Below are 20,597 nucleotides of genomic sequence, written 5' to 3'. Positions count from 1 at the left end.
GTGGCTGTCCCACATGCCACTTTACTGTATTCCTTTTTAATAATTCCTTCTCCCTCTTTTGCTGTCTTCTGCCAGTGGGTGAAAACTTTTTTTTGGTACTTTTTGGGTTTTCTCAGTGATTCCCCTATGTTTGATTCTCTTTTTAAACTCTTTTAAAATTGTTTTAATGATATATGTTTTGGGAGGGGGCTGATTTTAATGGTTTTATAGTCTAATTTTATCAAATATGTTTTCAATCATTATCCTGCTTGCCTGCCTTTATAAGGGCAGAAAGGTGGGATATACATTCTGTAAATAATAACCATAATAACTGTGCAGTACAGAATAACTTGCTTTTTAGGCATGTGCATTCTCACACTGCCCAGTTAAATTCTACTACTACCTCAACCTTGCTGCATAACTGCTTCACTCCACTTTTAATTGTTGAAATAGGAAATTAAATCAGTCGCAAATCATATAAACCAGTCTTAAGTAAATGCTGTGTTTTAATAAAATCAGTTTTTGGCTAACTGTTCCCTAGTGATGCTAATGGCTGCCAGTTGGTTTGAGTTGACAGTGTCTTTCCGCACACACAGTTTTTTCAAAACCTTGACACAGAACCTGTTTGGTAGGCAATTATGCTGTTTGACACAAACTGACGAGACTGATTCGCATTTGATCACAGTAAGTTCAACTAGCACAATGCAGAGCATTCCAACACCTCTGCTGCATGCCACAATCACAGATTGACAGCCTGTCCCCCTCTTTTTTCTCCCCCCATAGGAGGGCAAGGTGGTTTAGTCCAAGTGTGGAGGCGGTTGTGCCGGTTGGCATCGGCGATGAAAACAGAGTTCTTTGTCCTTGTGAACCAAGGCAGTTGGCATAAGGTAAACAAGTTTACTTGAGGGAATGTACGGAGGCCCTGCTTAAGGGGACCGTGCTGAAACTTGGGGGAAACAGAAATGTTCCTGTAACTCGTCACCCTAAAAGATGTCTGTGGAAGCAGAATGATGTGGAAATCATTGTTGATGGTGGACCTAGGGGAAGTAGGGAGCCGGGTTCCTTGTGTGCTCCCACTCTTTCTGCCTGGCCTCGGTGCATCGGGTCCACTCTCCAGCTACTGATCCAGCACCTCATGTGAACTGGCCCGTGAGAGATCAAAGACAGTTACCTCCTTCTATAACCAGTCAGCCATCGACATAGCAGCCGAGAAGCCCTCTGTGAGGTTGACACCCACCACAATGTTGTATACGGGGCGGTCTCAGGATGGAAGCCACCTGCTGAAAAGTGCCCGTTACCTGCATCGTGAACTACCTGTCCGCATAGCACATCGTATCAAAGGTTTTCAGAGTCTCCCCTTCATTATTGGCTGCAACCCTACCATCCTCCATGTGCATGAGCTTTACATTCGAGCCTTCCAGAAACTGAGCGAATTTCCTCCCATTACAGACCATGAGTCAGAAGCCCAGTATTGCAAATTGGTCCGGCAACTCCTTGATGACCACAAAGACATTGTGACACTATTGGCTGAGGGCTTGCGAGAATGCTCAGCAGAAGCACATACAGGATGAGAAGCTGATTCGCTCTTTTCTGGACAAGATGCTCACTTCCCGCTTGGGTATCTGGATTTTGGCCGCTCACCATCTTGCTTTGCATGAGGACAAGCCAGCTTTTGTTGGGATTATATGCACCCGCCTGTTCCTGAAGAAGATCATTGAGAAATGGGTTGATTTTACCAGGCAGTTGTGTGAACACAAGTACGGGAATGCTCCTCGGGTGCGGATTAATGGGCACGTGGCTGCTTGCTTCCCTTTCATTTCCATGCCTCTTGACTACATCCTTCCGGAGCTGCTCAAGAATGCCATGCGAGCCACCATGGAGTCTCACTTTGACACACCCTACAACGTGCCAGACATTGTCATCACCATTGCCAACAATGACATTGACTTGATCTTAAGGATTTCAGATCGAGGTGCGGGAATCCCTCACGACCATGTTGACAAGGTGACTGATTATCACTTTACCACCGCTGAAGCCAGCACCCAGGACCCACGTATGAATACTCTGTTTGGCAACTTGGTGGAAATGGTCAACAGAGCCCAATCAGGGCCTATGCATGGGCTTGGCTTTGGGCTGCCAACCTCCCGTGCCTATGCCGAATACCTGGGTGGCTCTCTGACCCTCCAGTCATTGCAGGGCATTGGCACAGACGTCTACCTTCGCCTCAAGCACATCGATGGCAAAGAGGAGAGTTTCCGCATCTAGAAAGCCCTCTCTTGATGGGCTGAACCCCTCTCAGCTGCTGGACAAAGTTTTTATCTATATCCCCAACCCAGTCATGCCTAACCCAGTCATGCATGAGTTTTCATTTTACGGGCTTCTAAAACTGCTACTCTCCTGAAGCTCTTCTCTCCTGGATCTTTGGACACACCTCTTTCTGGTGCAGCTCCTGAGAGGGCATCATCACTTGCTGGTTATTCCAGCTCTCTCTTAGAGCACGCTCTGTGGTTCACAGTCCACATTACTGAGAAAGCCTGTGGACAAACCTGTTATCTCCTTGCCTTAAACGGGTTTATTTAAAGCCACAAAATGGCACTGGAGGAGACCAAAATCAGTTTTTGAAATTCCTCCATATTCTACCAGCTCCTTCCAGGCTTATATCACTGCATGTTCCCACCTCATTTTGTCCTCTTGGGCTCTTCTTAAATTGAAAGGAAAGACTTGTCTCAAACTTGAGGTGCCTCAATTTTTCCTCTTACTGCATCATTCTCTGGTGAGAATTTCTTCTGTGGCATCCTGGCTGGAAAACCAAAATTTACACAACAGCCTTCAGAAGGGGAAGGCTAGTTGTGTTGTGAACTGCACTGAAATATCCTCAGCTTGAGTGGGAAAGGCTGTCACAACATCAAAATGGTACCTTCATCACGCATTGTGTGAGTGGATTCCGGAATATTCTCCCACCTTCCTTACATGGTTACATGTTTTATCTCCAGTCTCTCTCACAACTCAATCTTTGTGCTGCCATGAACTCATTGGGGTTTTTTAAATTACAGGAATGTGGAGTTTCTATCTTCCCACTACCCTTTGGAGGCAACTGGTTACAAGACAGATTTACTTCTTCTTTTTTTGCTGTGGTAACTCCAATAAAAAGCTCCACTTCCACTTCAGATTCCACTTCAACACCCTATATTGCTTACAGATACTTTTTTATCACCTGCTTTTTCTGCTTCCTTGCAGTGAATTCCAGACTGGTTTTGAACAAGTCCCATTTGGTGGGTTGCTGCACCACTGTTGAGGTTGGAAACTTTGGCCTGTATACACTCCTGAATCCCATTTTCTGCTTATGGTACATTTGAATTTGATTATAGTGGTGCAGTTTGGTAGTATTACTATGCAGAATAATACTTGTCTAAGACAATTAATGTTGGTATACAGATAATCTCTGAACTTATTGGTTCTATGTTCCCTACCCCAGTGCAGAAATCAGCAACTGCTGACCTCATATTGTAGCCTGAAAGCCTATGCACACTTACTTGGGGATCCAATTGAATGCACTGGAACTTCTTATATGAGTAAGCATGAATAGGATTTTACTGACTGAGACTGGAAATGGTGAACATTGTGAGATACAAGACGGAAATCTGAATGACACAGTGATAAAACTAGATATATATACTCTCTGTTTGTAAATGTAAATAACATTAGGGCGTATTCAATCCAGGGCTGCTTTCAGATGAGAACGATTATTTGTGTAGCTCTTGCTGCTGCTATGAATATTGAAGCATCTGCATTGGCAACAGAATATCAACATGGAAGTTTTCTCTGCACTTTTCTTGCCTCCGTTGTCTGTTGTTTCAGTTTCCTCCCTTTCACTTATCAGGCTTTATCTTTTCTTTTTTAAATCAATAATAGCTATATCATTGTAGCATTATAACACTATGACAATTCATTGGAATTGGAATGACATACTTGTTCCCAGCTTTTATTAGAGTAAGCCACTAACCCTTTTGGCTGCAGAGTTACAAGGAGAAATTTACATAGCCAGTAACTTTCCCCTTATAACTATGCAACCAAAAGGCCAAGATGGCTTTTTGTAAAAAAGAAAAGAAAAGAAAGCTGCACACTAATACAATGTTGCAATAGATCTTTATAATAGTGCCATAATGATATAGCTATTATTAATTTTTTTTTACTTAAAAAAAGGTCTTCTGGTGTGTAGATGCGGGGTAGTCTCTAGAGGTCTGAAGCAAGGAAACTGACTCCAACAGGAGAGCAACCTGAAAAAAAGACAGTCCTCTCAAGGCACTCAAAATCCAAATGCACTTTGCAATCTTTCCTTAAAGGTGGTGTAAAGCCAGATTTGGTAAAGATGGCAGCAAAGCAGGAGAAAACACAGAAACAGGATGAGTAGAGGATGTCATGTGGTTTCTCCTGAAAAACGCACAGCAGTGAGGGAGCCAAGAAAGAATTAACCACTTAGGAGGAAACAGCCAAGAACAGCCAACATTTTCAAATGTTTCCATCACCACTGTTACTGTTATTTAGGCTGCTGATTCAGTGTTGTCACTGGACTGTGGGTGCCAACACCTCTCTAGAAGAAAAAAGAACAAGAAGAACATACTGTTTGATTTCAGCATTTTATTGACTTAAACCTAATGGTGGACATGTCCTTGTTAGACAGCTCTGAAACTTTGCTGTAGCAAAGTCTACAAAATCATTTTTACAAAAACAGGGAAGAAAACGTTCAAAAGAATCCTATTTGTTCAATTAGCAAAAACCACCCTGGCATTTCAGAGGCATTCTGCTCTGATTGATAAAATGCTGAAGCATCTCACTGACAGGAAAACACTTTTTGAAAATGGCTCACTGGGGTTGAATTAGCATTCTACAAATGTATCAATTTTATGGCTGGGCATATCTTCGGTCCTGTTCAAAATTAGTAATGCCAAATACTAAGACCCTGTTAATGTCTTAATAGGCTGATGGGCCCAACCAAGCATGCACAAAAGATAATTTAAATTAGCAGTCAGTTTCTAAGAGCAATTCTATGTTTCCTTCTTTGTCACTGTACATCCACCAAGAAATTGTGAGTCCAAATCAAAGATATCAGTTTTACAAATGGGTCTCGGGACCCATTGTAATTGAATCCCCTTGGATTTATTTATGTTATATAATTTACTTACATTTTGCCTTTTTCTCCAAAGATGGCCCAAAGTGACTTACAACGTAGGCAACCCAATCCATGCATGTGTGTGCGTGTTTGTGTGTGAATTTTTTCTGGAGTCAGCAACTCATTGGTGCAATGGGCAAATGTGCCAGTAGAGGGGCCATTTATCAGGGCGTCTGGGTACTGCGCAGCTTCATAGTGCCCAACTGATAAGCTGCTGCCATCATCACCCAGGCATGCTGGTGCAAAAGGCTGCTCTGGTGTGGCCAAGGGTAGGTTGAGGACAGGGCATCTTACAAATAATTGCAAATAATTGTTTGCCAGCCAATTGATCAATGACAAACAGCCGTCTGGCAGCTCCACTTTGGGGGCAGAAAAGGGGAGTGGCCAGGGGAGAGATTGCTCTGAGGCTGCTATTGGTCCCTCATAGCCTTGGGTGCTGGGTATGCCTCAGGCCTTGCTTGGCCTTTTAAAAGTGCTGAAGGAGGAGACTAAGATGGATATAACTACTCTGGTTCCCATTTCAGAAGGAAATAGAGCTAGGGGAGAGGAGGTGGAATAGGTTGTTGCTCAGTGCCTGCCTCTCCCCATCAGATGCCAGGGGAAAGTGCTGCAGTCAAAATGAACTTCAACACACATGACTACTGTGGCCCTCATCCTCAGCAAACTGTAATATGCAAATGAGACAAACACTTGTTTGTGTATATCCTGTAGGTTCATTCCTCATCCAACCATAATTGATTGCAGATGGAAAAGCTGAAAGCTCATAGCTGAGGGGAGGCATTTTCTCCAATACAGATTTGGCTTTGCTATAATGTAATGTGTCCAAAGCCCACCAAATCCAAATTCTGAAATTAATTGTTTGCACTTTCAATTTCTCAGCAAAGCAAGAAATTCCTGGGGAAGGGCTACAGGATTTGATTGCCTTTGGAATGGGAGAGTATTGGTGACTTAGGCATTTTTGTAATTCTTGCTTAATTTACAGTTACACAAGAACAGCCCTGGTGGAGGGAATAGGGCACTTTTTCATGGTAGCAGAGTTACTAATCCACATCAGATCCCCACATGTAGAGATTCTGCACCCTCAAGTACCTCATCTTCTGTGAAATCACAGCTCTTTCAACCTTTACTCTCCTTGTTGGAAAGCTCAAAATGGCAGTGCCTTTTGTTTACACTCATAGACCTCTGACCCTTCTCCTCAGCAGAGGGTGGGCAGCTTCTTCAAGCTCTAAGCTATAGAGTTATTTGCTGTCCACTAACAATTAGAGAGCTATAGGACTATCTAATAACAATTTGATTAATTGAACATAAGCTGACCATATATATATAAAGCTAACAGTGTTTTTGTTGATGATAGTATACCTCAGTAACTGCTGGGCTAATTCCTCTGAAAATTCCCAGCCACTATAGTCAGCCAGGTGAGAGTGTTCTTAGATTTTCACATACCTGAAATTTCACACCTGGCCCAGGTAAAACACCTTTTTCCTGGCGCTCCATAGTGAAGGACATGCAGCTGCCTGTGTGTAACTGTCACCCTTAGAATGTTCGTGCTGCTTAGAATGTTCGCTCAGATGGCCAGATATGAGCAGTGAAAACAGCACATAGGCAATAACTCGAGTGGAAGTGAAACACATACACACACATACACACGAGGGAGAGGGAAGGGAGGGAGAGGAATGCGGGCACACACATCAATGACATCGAGCTTACAGTGCATCAGGGTCTCGCGTGGTTTGGCATGATCCACTGTACTGCTAGCAGCCTCTGCAATTGATTTGCTACTACTGTTCCTTTCCCATTTCACCACAATAAGCCACAGTAACGCGTGGCAGGGCCCCGCTAGTCTATATATATAAAAAGCTAACAATGTTTTTGTTGATGACAGTATACCTCAGTAACTGCTGGGCCAATTCCTCTGAAAATTCCCAGCCACTATAGTCAGCCAGGCGAGAGTGTTTTTAGATGTTCACATACCTGAAATTTCACACCTGGCCCAGGTAAAACGCCTGGGGATGCATGCAAGGGAAGAGAGGGAGGGAGAGGAAAGGGACGGAGTGGGAGGCATGCAAGGGAAGAGAAGTGAGAGAGGGGAGACAGTGAGGGGTGGCATGCAAGGGAGGGGAGGTAGGGGGCCCAGCATCTTGATATGACCCATCCACCCTGGCGGAGGGAAAGGGAAGGGAAGGTGGGGGAGGGGTGGCATGCAAGGGAAGAGAAGTGAGGGAGGGAAGAGAGTGAGGGGCGACATTCAAGGGACTGGAGGGAGGGGCCAGGCACCCTAGATTCCCTGAATACTGCGGTTACAGTTAAGAAAACCAGGCACGCATTACTCAGGAGTAAGCTCGGTACACCAACTGTGACATACTTTGAATGGCTGCGTCGCGCCCCTCAGAGGGTTTCCTCAGAAGCAACACCCATTGCCACCAACCAAACTTACTCCCAGGTAAAGGATCATGACCAGCCAGCCTAGATGTGTGGGAGGGGTGCCTTTCCATCACCCCCCCCCCAAGGAATGCGGGCACACACATCAATGACATAGCACAGTATCAGGCTGCGTGTTTGCATGAGCACGTACTGCTGGCCTCTGCAATTGATTTGCTGTTCCTTTTCCATTTCACCACAATAAGCCACAGCAATGCGTTGCTGGGCCCCGCTAGTTCTTGATAACCAAATTCAGGAATGGTCCATCAGTAGCCATAAAATTGTTTGGGGCAGACTAATCTGAAAGGTAGATATGGATAGATATCTGCAAGACTCCTGTCAGTGATTAATATCACGTGTCTACGACATTGAAAGTGAAGGACTTTACACTGTCTCCTGCCTCAATGACAGAGGGGCAGATAAGAAAAAAGTTTGTCCGCCTTTCATTTAATGTGGTCTCCCATGTAAACTTTGGTGAAAAAGATCTCACAACCCATCCTTTTGCATTGCCTGGTCTGTCTCTTGCTAGTTCCCCATCCTAAGAAGGGACAGAACCTGTTGTTTTGGGTAACAACCCCACAGCAGGACAAACGGCACATATCCCTGACCATTTTGGTTGGGAAAATCATGCCAAAAGGAAGGTTTAAGCCCTGCCTTACCCTGTGCCACATCATGTGCCAAATTGAATCCCAGAGCACTTGGCAACTTTAGTTCCTCAATGTTATTTGTGGCTGGAAGTCAAGTTGGGAGCACTGACCAGGCTTGCATCACCCATATTGTCTTGTTGGGCCCTGAGACAGTAACTTGAAAACATCTTTAAAACAAACTAGGAGTTTGCTTAATTCTATTTTGTGTGTGTGTGTGTGTGTGTGTGTGTGTGTGTGTGTGTGTGTGTGTGTTTCTACCACATTTGGCTTGGGTGTTTGACTGATTGATGCCCATTACCCCCAAACAAATAGCTTTTTCAGAACTTGCCCTTCATCAGCACTTGGGGGATTTAGGAAGTGGATGAATTTTTGGTTATTGGTTAATTGCTTTTAGGTATGTTTTTCAGGAGATTTTATCTGTTATGATGGTGTTTGTATTGGAATGTTGGATGCATTTTTAGATTGTGTAAGCTGCCCTGGAAGGGCAGGATAGAAATCTACTAAATAAATAAATAACCAGTGATGGAAACCAGTTGAGAACAGTGAGGGCTAGCTGGCTATTAATAAGACTATTGTTTTACTCTGGTCAACGAAGAGAATTAGGGCCAGTGCCTAGAATAAAAGAAGTTGTTTATATAGCGAGAAAGAACAAATTAAGATATGAAAAATGATTCCATTGCTGTCAAAAAACTAATCCATTATTTGCAAACTGAAAAAAAACTAACCAAAGCTTAATCATTTTTATTAAAAGAAATCCCACACAACTTTTTTTTAAAAAAAGGAAAAATGAATATATTTTTATATTAAAAATCTTTTGGATCTGAGATATAATCATTTAATTGAAGAAATGAAAACAAGAGAGAGTCATTCATTTGTCTTTCTTAAGGCTTCAAGATGAATGAGGATCAAGCCTTCCATAGGTGTTCAAATAAATCATGCCTGCTTATATGAATCAAAATAGAGCCATATGACACATGGTAGAAATTTCTTCATGACTGAATTTCTTCTCAAGTTTATCCTACTAAAACAACTTAAAATGTTTACGCTAGAAGCAGAAGAAGAAGAGTTTGGATTTATACCCTGCCTTTCTCTCCTGTGAGGAGTGTCAAAGTAGCTTTTCAAACTCCTTCCTTCCTCTCCCCACAACAGACACCTTGTGAGGTGGGTGGGGATGAGATAGCTGTAAGAGAAGTGTGACCCAAGGTCAACCAGCACGCTTCATGGGCGAAAGCAGGGAAATTAAGCCAGTTTACCAGATAATAGTACACTCCTCATATGGAGGAGTAGGGAACCAAACACAGTTTTTCATCATCATCATCGTCATCATCATCATCATCATCATCATCATCATCATCATCATCATCATCATCATCATCATCATCATCATCATCATCATCATCATCATCAATTTCTTGTCATTGGGCACCCACAACGAAAATTACAAGCATTCCCCAATGCACACTATTTCAGACCTTGCACCCCATCCTCACATTCCCCTTCCTCCAACCATCACTACACAGCCCCAACCACATCAGCACGAAACCATGGAGTTCAGCATAGCCACAGCTCTAGAATAGAAGCTGTCTCTGAGCCTATTTGTCCTTGTTTTTACAATCCTATATCATCTGCCAGATGGTAACATTTCAAAAAGAGAGTATGCCGAATGAGACGGGTCCTTCAGAATATTCTGAACTTGCTTTAGGCAGCAGGAATTATAAAGTTCTTCCAAAGAGTCCACCACTCTTAATCACTGCACCATGCTGGCTACTCAGAGAACCTAGTTCATATATTTAGTGTTTATTGTCTCCTGTTGAAATAGGCAAGGAACTGCCTCTTCATACATTACAGAATACATAGGTTGAATCTGAGGTCCCCCCATCCCAAAGTCCATGGTGGAATATGAGTTGCAGATTCTCTCAATTCCCATGCACTCAGGGCTGATTCAGAACTCAGCTATGGTACTTATGGAAAAAGGGCTTTGACCACTGCCTCTGTGTCTTTTTCCTGACCTGCCATGGTCCTGGGGCTGTGCACTATTGGCCTGCTAAGGAAATCCATGCCACACTTGTGGATTTCCCCATAAAGCCAAATAGCACTACCAGGACTGGACCCTTGTTCACTCTGTAATGTATGAAGAGGCAGTTCCTCATGCTAATAAAGTTTCATTGGTAATGTTCTCCTTCTCCCTAGCAAAACTATTTCTGAGGAAAGTCCTGGCCAAGAAAAAAGTTTGACAGACTAACTTTGTTGTTTGGAGCTTTGAAAGAAAGAAAGAAAGTCAAACTGGTCAAACTGTTATAATAATTGTAACCTTTGCTACAGCATACTCTGTAAAGTGATGCCCTCAGAGGCTGAAGTGTAGAACAAACACACTTTACCTCACTTCAAGTTTACTCCTAGTGATCATAAAATGGCTGTTCCCCCTAGCTTAAATTTTTTCTGAGAGTAATCCACCTCACTCCTTCCCCCCCATGTATTCAGTCACAAAACACAGTTTTTCATTCTATCATTACCAGTTCCTTTTTAGATTTCTGCCTCTTGATGTTGTCACAGGCATCTCAGTAACCGAAACTCTTTTCTGAAGTTTTACTGGCATGTTGTGTTGTAAGCAGAGGCATATCTGCCCGGTGGCATGGGGTACCACGCCATCTGGTCACGTGGGGGGTGCAAAATAGCCCCCCCCCCATATGACCAATGAGTCAGCCGCCCCAGGACTCGCAAGGCGGCAACTCAGGAGGCAGGAGCATGCTAGGTTCATAGATAACTCCACCCAGACACAGGGTTTGCATTCACTAAGACTGTTGCTGCTGCAGGGAATGGAAATGGGAATCACTCCCTGAACTGAAAATCCCCACATGCAATACAATACTATCAACCACACCTTTGCATAGCAAGTTCCACCCAGACACTTACTGATTGGTTCCCCTGGGACATGGACAATATATACCCCACTAAAAACATTTCCTTCTCACTGGACACAGTGTGTAACAGACTTCCCTCTGTGATACACCTCTGAAGATGCCAGCCACAGATGCAAGCGAAACATTAGGAACAAGATGTACCAGACCATGGCTACACAGCTCGGAAAATCCACAACAACCAGTTGAATCCGGCCATGAAAGCCTTCAACAATACATAAAAGGAAATTGTTCCACACCAATAGCTATTGAATTGATATTGCTGTGCTTATCTGTCCAGTATAACTCTGTTGTTGACCATTGGTAAAAAATCTTTTCAGTGCATTTACATTTTGTTTCTTTTACATTTTTTTTGTAAAGAGCTAGACACAAACACCTAAATCCAGGAAAGAAAGAAAAAAGGGTGAAGGAGAGGGAGGAACTTTCCATTTTGTAGTTCATGCTCATATTATTTATTGTATCGCTTTGTAGAAAAATCCCACCGGGGCCTACCTTTAACATCCCAGACTGCTCCAAAGGCCACACTCAGTTCTAATTACCAGTGTAAATGGGGATTCTTCTCACAGATTTCAGTGGTGTTACTTCAGTTTTACACAGGTATAACTGACAACGGAATATGCCCCTGGGTCTTTGGATGAGAAGGTGAAGAAAATCAATTTCAATATTGAATAAGATGCCTGTGGAGAAGGTCACTACACTCTATAGCACTGGAATTTTAATGAAGGAATCTAACAATATGGGGTATCAAGGCAACTTTAATACGTGTTTTTCAGAAATGAACGTGGGCACAATTTATGCATTAAATGAAGCTGTTTATGCAAAGGAAGTAGGATGCTGGGGGTCTATAGCCTCAGGCCCTGAGATTTTCGTTGTGGGGATGGAGGTGGAGAATAGGAATTCAGAAAGGTGTTAACATTTGGTGATTGAAAAGAAAAGAGATGATACCACTCCTATCAATGTCAGTGGAGGATCGTTGTATACTTTACCTGGTATTTATTATGTTGGTCTCACTCCTCTCAATCCCTCTGTCCTGCAGGAAGAGAGAGAAAAATATTGAAAAGAGAAAAATGTTGTGGGGAAAATGTTTTCTACTGTACAGTTAGGTGAAGTGGCTGGGGTGGGGACCCCTGTAAAATAGCTTTCCCCTTGCTTCTGGCTGCTCATCCTAAGATTTATTTGTTTGCCTTGAAGTTGCTGAGAGGATGCCAATATCCTGAAAACTGAGTCAGATCCTGAGTCCTGGTAACTTTTTATGGGAGAGGGAGTCTGCAATTTCCTCTTCAGATTGAATGAGAATTTTTTTGTGACTATATGTGACTGCCAGCATCCCTGATATCCCCCCCCCCCCCGCCAAACATCATAACCCTTAGGTATGCTTTCTTGGGGGTTTACCTCTCTGTATGCCTCTCCCTGAGCCCCTAGGGGGAGGGCAGTATATAAATTGAATAAATAATAATAAATAATATGTCATGAGGCATGTTGCTGTGTACCGCTACCTTAGGTTGCCCCCATACACATGCATCCCTAGTATTGGCTGTGGGAGTCCGTATTGTCAAGGCAGCATCTGCAGGGACTGGGAAGGGGGTGCAGATTTATGGGCTAAGCTTGTCAGATAGTTGCCCCTGCCTACCTCTCAGTATGTGGTTGTGATTTTGGTGTTTGTCACTGGACATGGGGAAGCTGAAAGATGCTGAAATGACAGTCACGCGGCAAAGAGATTTGCTCCCCCTTTGGGAATAAGTGCCTCTTGTGTGGCACCCTCTCTGGCCATTTCCCACAATCAGGTGAAATGCTGTTTGATCTGTGTTGAAGACCTCAGAGACAGATTCCCATTCGGCAGGGCAGGAGGTGTGGCAGCCACTTGGTAGAGGTGTGATTGGCAGTGGCCATAGTCAATATCCTGTGCAATGCCAGAGCTTCTCCTATGGGAGGGGCACTTCGCCTTTTCCATTGCATTGGTGCCTATGGACTATGCTGCCATGTTTGATAGCATAATGGGTCGTTGCCAGGCTGAGATCGACTTAGTGACATCTAACTTGAGCCATCCCCCTTCCCCCAACTGGCACAGAGGGTTGTAGTAGCAGTATTCTTGAGTGGGTCCATGGCATTGCTGTGCCAATGACCAGTCACAGTGTGGCAACAGTGGGACTTTTAGCAGCTAGTCACCTCCCTGAGCACTTTTTGACTTCCCACTAGGATTGCGCTGAAACACCTGTAAACAGATGCCCTCTGTTTAAGAGGTTAGCACTGAAAGACTTGAAATGAAGCCTGTATTCAGAACTGCAAGAAAAAACTATGTAAAAGAGCAAAGGGAAAAGAAATACAAATTAATAAATGTGCGGGTGAATGAGTTATGAAGAAATATTAATTTAGAAAAAATACCAGCAGAGAGAAAAATTGTGATTTAAAGGAAAAATGGATTTGAAAACATTGTGCAGGTATAAAAACAGAAACTCTGGAGATTAATATATTAATTCTTATCTTAAAGAGTACTGGTTAAAGAAGATTTAATAAAAATGAAATGAAATCAGATAGAGCTACTTGAAGAAAGTACATTGAAAAAGCACAGGCATATCTCTTCTAACAAAGGCATGCTTACATTTAATGATATAGTTTACTGAAGTGAATTATTAAATATGATTTTTAATGTCTTCCGCCCAAGGCAGATTTTTAAAAAATCTAAATCTTTACTTTGTTTTTCTTTAACTTTGTTCATTCTTCTTTGAACTTTTACTCTTTAGATGTATGGTTCATTTTAGGTGGAATTTGTATGCAACATCTACAGTTCAATCCTAAACAGAGTTACATACTTCTAGACCAGGGGTAGGGAACCTTTAACACTCAAAGAGCCATTTGGACCCGTTTTCCACGGGAAAAGAAAACACTTGGAGCCGCAAATAATTTTTGACATTTAAAATAAAGATAACACTATATATATTGGGGTTTTTTAAACCTTTTACTCCACTGATTCTGAGAAGTGCATGGATGCGTCCACCCTGCTGCCTGCAGGGCGGGCAAGGATGGGGCCAGCGGCTCGGCCTAACCGGCCGCCCAATGGGCTGGGAGAGGAAAGCCCGCTGGCCGACCGCGGGCAGTTGGTGCGCCCACCCTGCTGCCTGCAGAGTGGGCAAGGATGGGGCCGGCGGCTCGGCTCATGGAGCCGCAGTGCAAGGGCAGAAGAGCCGCATGCGGCTCTCGAGCCGCAGGTTCCCTACCCCTGTTCTAGACCCATTGACTTCAATGGATATAGAAGGTTCTTCAATGGATATAGAATGTTCTTCATAGAAGACTTCAGTGGATATAGAAGGTTGACTTCAATGGATATAGAAGGCTAAGTGACTCTACTTAGGATTGCACTGTCAGTCACTTTGATGTTCAGTGGGATTTCTGTTCCTAAAACAATACTGGTCCAGTTCATATTTACTAGTATTCTCTAACTAGGGTGGACCATGGCCAGAGTAACATGGAGAAAGTAATGTATTTAATTTGTTTATTATCTGCCATTGTCAGTGATTCTCAGCATGGGTTAGAAATTATAACATTATAAAGCAATGCATGATGGAACTGTGAAGTTTCTTGGTGTCCCCTTGTCCAAGCATGAGAGGCAAAATATGGTCATATTGTCACTTCTGAGAAAGTAGATTGTCCATTTGGTTGGGCCACAGGTTTCCACAAGCCAGGACCATTGCTAGTAGAGGGATTTCTATGTAAGATCTGAGTTTAAATGCTTTATACTGTGGATGTCTGGTAAAAATGAACACATTGCTTCCCACTGTTGTGTAATATTATTGGCTATTTCTTCCTTGCTAAAACAAATAATGAATGGATACTGTATTTTACACTGGAGTCTGAACAAATTGCATTGCATTAAAATACTGCTGTTTTGGCTAGAGCAGTGAATTAGATGAGGGATATCCTGTAGGAGGTTTTTCCTACTGGGCATAATACCCAATTTATTTTCATTTACATTAATTTTTCTACATCAATGGCTCCAAGATGCATTAAACTATTAAATGCAAGCAATTCCCAGAACCCGAGATGCAAAATTGAAAGGTGTAATGAATACACATTTATAACGTCTATAAACCCCCACACTGACATGGATGATTCGTATGCAGAATTGTAGGACTCTGTTTAATCAGTCTGTGCAATCAGATGTCATAGAAGATGGCAAATATTTCAAGGGTTCCAGTGGAATAGGAGAAGAAATGCATTCACACAAAACCTTACAGTGTAATACAATGATGAGACAATGAATGGAGTTTTCAGAAATAAAAATGTGGAATTTGATAGACCTGTTGTTGGATCAGGGAGCAGCACTCTAACTTTTGTATTTTTTCCTGTTAATCTTTTTGATTTCTGCAACTCATTAGAAATTTATATCTTTCCTGATAATTGTCTTGCTTAAAGGACCCTTACATATATTACCACAGTGGATCAGGTACTGCATCTCCAAAACTTCTACACGTGGCACAATGCCAACATTTGGTAACCCAGAACCACTGGAAGGCGAACAGTCATAAGGTTGTCTATTCTCTTGAAGGAAAGTGGTACTTTAATGTGGGACATATCTACATGATTGGCTCCACCCATTTTGTTTCATCTTTGGCAAATTAAATTGGAAATGTGAGAGTTTCAGATACAAAGATGACCTTATGTGGAACTCAAAAGAATGAGAGTGTATACACAGAAGACAAGAAATGGTGGAGAGAAATGACTGATTCTTGCATACATGTCTAAAAGTCCCACAATTCAGTGATACTGAATTTGTAGCTGACTGCCTAAGCAGTTTTTATTTAGGTAAGACATTGCAATAGTGTAAGTCATCACTTTGACTTCTTTCACACTTATGTATTCATCATTTAATAGTAAACATGGTGGCTGGCATGTGTAAAAAAAATTCATCATGGGCCAAATACCTTATATTGTATCACCTTGCACCACCAAAAACACATCTATTAGGATCACATGAAGTACGAGCTCAGTGGTACATGCACATGCACATCTTTCCCACTCTCCTCCTTTCCCCAGTAGGTCTCAGGAAGAGCCGAACATCAGCTTTGCATACAGAAGATCCTAGGTTCAGCTCTGGCATCTCCAGTAAAATAGATCCAAGTAGTAGATGATGTGAAAGACCATGATGTGAAATGATAGGATAGACAGAATAGACAATAGAAATGTCAGAATGGAGAATACTGATGTTGACAGAACAGTGGTCTGACAGAAAAGCTGCTTCATATATTCATGTATGTATTTATTCCATCAGATCTTTTTAACTCATTGGATCATAGGACTCACATGGACAAAGGAGTCTATAATAAGGTGGGCTGAAATCTTCCCATCTCTGAGCCATAGAAGCTCTGTTGGTGCAAGCATGGACTGGGGCAATTTCACCTGGTTTTTCCTCTTCACTGTAGTCACTCAGGCCACGCATGTCATGTAACCTCCAGTATCAGGTTGTCAGAAATCTGAGCAGATTGCAAAGAAAAAGATCCCTAACTGGCAGCGTATCCACATATGCATAATACGATCCAATGTGCATAATATGATCCAAGCGTATAGTAATCAACTGGAAATAAATGGGATGTGCATGCATATGTGAACCAGCCCCAAATCTGACTGACATCTGTATGAAACTTTTACCATGAAGGTAGGAATAGTGTCAATTAATTGATGTGATGTTTTCTTTGGGATCTGGCTTGTACTCAGATGGTAATCCTCACCTTTCAAATATAGATTCTGGAATGAAAATGCCTGATTTTATTAGTCATAACATTGTTACTGTTGTGAATTGTGAGTGTGTAATTTAGAACAGAACAGAACTGGGTATCATTCCTCAAAACTGTTTATTCTAATGAGGGATACATCTTTTAATATAGATCATTGTGTCCAGAATCGTAACATTTGGGAATGGAGAAAGGGAATAATTTTCAAATGCTAATTAATTGAGAAGTTCTTGCTTTGACTTGCATAGATTTATAAAAGCCCCACTTCTATTCTGGTAAAATAATGGTGAATATAGTTTCCAGTATTAACATAGCACAGTATTTCCATTACTTTTCACATCTGGGAAACAGGTTGCTTTTCTGGATTAGAATCTGGAGCACGCTTCACTCCTACAATTAAAAAACTCCGGTACAGTATGAGTTTGGCTGTGAATTCACCTAATATAATGTGAACTCTTTCTAGGGTCTGTTCTGATCAATTCTGATGCAATGAGCAACAGAACATTGGTAATTCTTTATTCTTGGAATCTGTCTCAAGCCTTAGAATTTGAAAGAGAACCAAGAGAATTCCTGGCGGGTGTTTGTTTAAAATGGACACAACAGTGGCAAGTGGTTTTCGTAGAAAGTCCATAACTGTGTGTTTATCGACTGGATTTTATGGGGATTGATTTTTTGTGGCAAAAAACCTCAGCCGAAGACTATTGGCAGGTTTATTAAAGAGTTCAGGTTTGCTTCGTAGCTATTATGGTCTCGCCTCTGCATTTGCGGCCACAAGGTTACAAAAAAAACATCACAATTCCCCAATCTCACATTCAAAGGAAACTGAGCAGTGTAGTGATGCCCTGGACCTCTTCCTCAAATAACTGGAGAAGGCTTAGCCGTTGATTAGTTTCAATAGCAATGGGCAGATATCCTCCTTACTACTGCAAGGCAGTCCACTAAAATGTTGTTCTCGGTTCTCTTATCTCCTTTGTCCAATCTTTGTGTCATAAGTCAATGGTAGGACAATTGTGCTTTCTGGAATATTGAAACTATTCTGAGATTTCTCTGTGCCCACCAGCTGTAGCATCAGGAAATCCCAGCCCATTTTTACTGTGTTGGGATGATGTCAGTATTCAACACGGCCCAAGAAGAGGGATTGATGCTGCATGAGAGCTCCCTTTTCCGATCATGGAAAGGTGGATGGATCCCACATGGCTGCTTTTCCCCACCTACCAGCCATATAGCAACCCGGATAAGGGAAGTGAATCCATCCCGGATTGGCGAACTCCATATTTCCAGGTTAAAATTGGTATACCCTCGTGGGGAGATTTCGCTTCGGTAGAGCCCACGGCTTTAAAACAATGAAATGCGGTTCTTTTGATATTAAAGCCGCCAAATTCTGCCTCCAAAACACCCCAGAGGAGACGGGTTAGCTCTTTATCGCCATTTTATTGCCTGCTCTCCCGCCCTTAGCTGTTTTCAATCGAAACGTTGGAAAAACGGAATCTACGTAAACATACACAAACTACACAAACTACATAAACATATATGTTCATGTGGAAAATGAAAATAAACTGGAGGTCATGCATAATTCACTGGAGTTCTTCCTCCCAACCTGAACACACTGATGGGCAGCTGTGCAAAGGGAGAAACCAGAATAAAAACTACCCAGGATATTTTGTCCATGAGGAAAATGCCAATGTGCTTTACTTTTTCAAGGTCATGTTTCAGCCTCTTTCACACACATCTCCCACATAAGTTTTGAAATCATGGTTCTCGTGATAACCAGGAGCACTGTAAATATGTAAAGACAAGGATTGCTGCTATTTGTTTATTCTTGTATAGTAGATATGAGATAAGAATGTTAGGTCCTAATTAGATGTGAGAGTGGCAAACTCATTGGATCTGCTACCAAATCCAAACACAGTGTGTGGGTGATACGACATGCAGGATTGGCAGAAGGGAGAAAGACAAAATCTGGCTTGGGGTAATGTGGAACCACCATGAAAACTGCATTGGGGGGGGGGGGAGGGTTCCACGACCCCATCCTGTCTTCTGAGGCTGAACTTTTAATCCCTCCTCTCTCTATATAAAAATCTAACAGTGTGTTTGTCCCTGATGGTCTCCCTCAGAAGCTGCTGGACAGATCGCCCCCAAATTTTCACAGGACATCCCTCCCTGTTGCGGGCAGGTAATCGGACCTTCAAATTGCCAAAAGTCCATACCTGAGCCAGGTAAAACGTCTTTTTCCAGGCGCACCAGGCCATGAAGCTGGCTGTGTTTAACTGTCACCTTTAGAATGTTCGTTCAGCCTGTCTGCCTGTGGCCTGAGGGCTTGGTATGAGGGCTTAGAATGTTCACGCAGATGGGCAGAGATGAGCAGTGGAAACAGAAAATAGGTAATACTGTTCGGTAATACGAGCAGAAGTGAAACACATACACACTTTGCTGTGTGAGACGTCAGGTGGGGTTCCCCCCTACACACACATGCAGGCAACTTTCACTCTCTGTGCCTCACCCAATACTACCACACAACACACATACTCTCATACACATCCACTTCATCCTCACACACCTCCCTCTGCCCTCCCTCACATCCAACCACCACTTACCCATTTCCTCACCCATATTCGCCACAGCTCTCTTTTACTAAAAGCGAGCTGGACTTTGCCTTTTTCTTCTAAGAAAATCCGCGGGGTGGGGGCGAACCAACACTACTGGCTCCGCTTCTTTTGCACGTGGCCCTTTAAGAATCCAGAGAGCTGGCCTCGATCTGAGTGCCTCACCACCCTGTCTCTGCTGCCTGACTGGGATAGCCTCCTTGCCCCAGTTCTGCCTTACCCAAGCCAGGACTGTGTGTGGCAACCAGCCTCATGGACAGCGGGATTCGCACTCTGGACAGTTCCACTGTGGAATGGAAAGGGTTACCTTATACTAAAAACCAAGACAGCACCATATAACGATGTGCAATGAAAAGGGAAAGAGGGATTCCATTTGACCGCCCCAAAAGGCTATGCTGGGGATCATTGGACCTGCATGGACATCTGTGTGGGTTGCAGACTGTGATGAGAAGGACAATTGCCACAGCAAAGCGTGGCCGGGCCTGCTAGTTTTCTATAGATTTGTCTTAGCCCAAGTTGGCCCAGTGCTTTGTCTCAGCCCAGTTTGGGTCTGTTGTCTAGTTTGACTCTTACAGACCACAGCTCTGAAGTTTCCTGAAAAATATGAATATTTAGTGAAATACGTTCCCTTTTTAATAGGAAGTAATCCATTTTGGAGAAGCATCACACATAATTTGGTGCAATTGAACTTCGTCTTTAACCTTTTGCTATGATTTATGTGATTAGGTCACCAGAGAAAGTAGTTTTCGAAAGCATGATTAACCACTTTAAGGAAATCATTTCTGTCTTCAAGCACTTTGTGTAACTGTGCTCTTCAAGTGTTTGTCCGTCCTCATAAAATTGTCTGGGGAGGGGAGTCGGATATGTGGAAACATTTTGCTTTGAAGAATTATCTCTGATTTGAACAGTATGGAGCCTGGAGGACAAAAAAGTCAGTAGCAAATTGATTGGAGGCAGTTTTCTCCTGGTAAATATCAGCATAGCTGGGATTTCAATGGACCAATGTGCAGAATAAAGAACTATGTTTCTCAGAAACTAAATATTCATTCATAGCTTACAGGACCAGAGCCATACATTATCAATTAGCACATCTTCTGTGGCCTGTGATGTATTATCTATTCCTGTGAACAGACAGC

The 20,597-nt window shown here is 42.7% G+C and overlaps 1 pseudogene; it reads left to right on the top strand.

Annotated features, from left to right (window-relative positions):
- The first annotated feature begins 986 nt into the window (after window positions 1-986).
- Window positions 987-2,244, top strand: LOC125437135 (annotated as a pseudogene).
- Window positions 2,245-20,597: the final 18,353 nt, after the last annotated feature.

Source organism: Sphaerodactylus townsendi, linkage group LG07 (genome assembly GCF_021028975.2).
Source record: "Sphaerodactylus townsendi isolate TG3544 linkage group LG07, MPM_Stown_v2.3, whole genome shotgun sequence".
Classification (NCBI taxonomy): Eukaryota; Metazoa; Chordata; class Lepidosauria; order Squamata; family Sphaerodactylidae; genus Sphaerodactylus; species Sphaerodactylus townsendi.
Note: the sequence above shows the minus strand (reverse complement) of the source record. Positions and strands in the feature narration are given on the sequence as shown.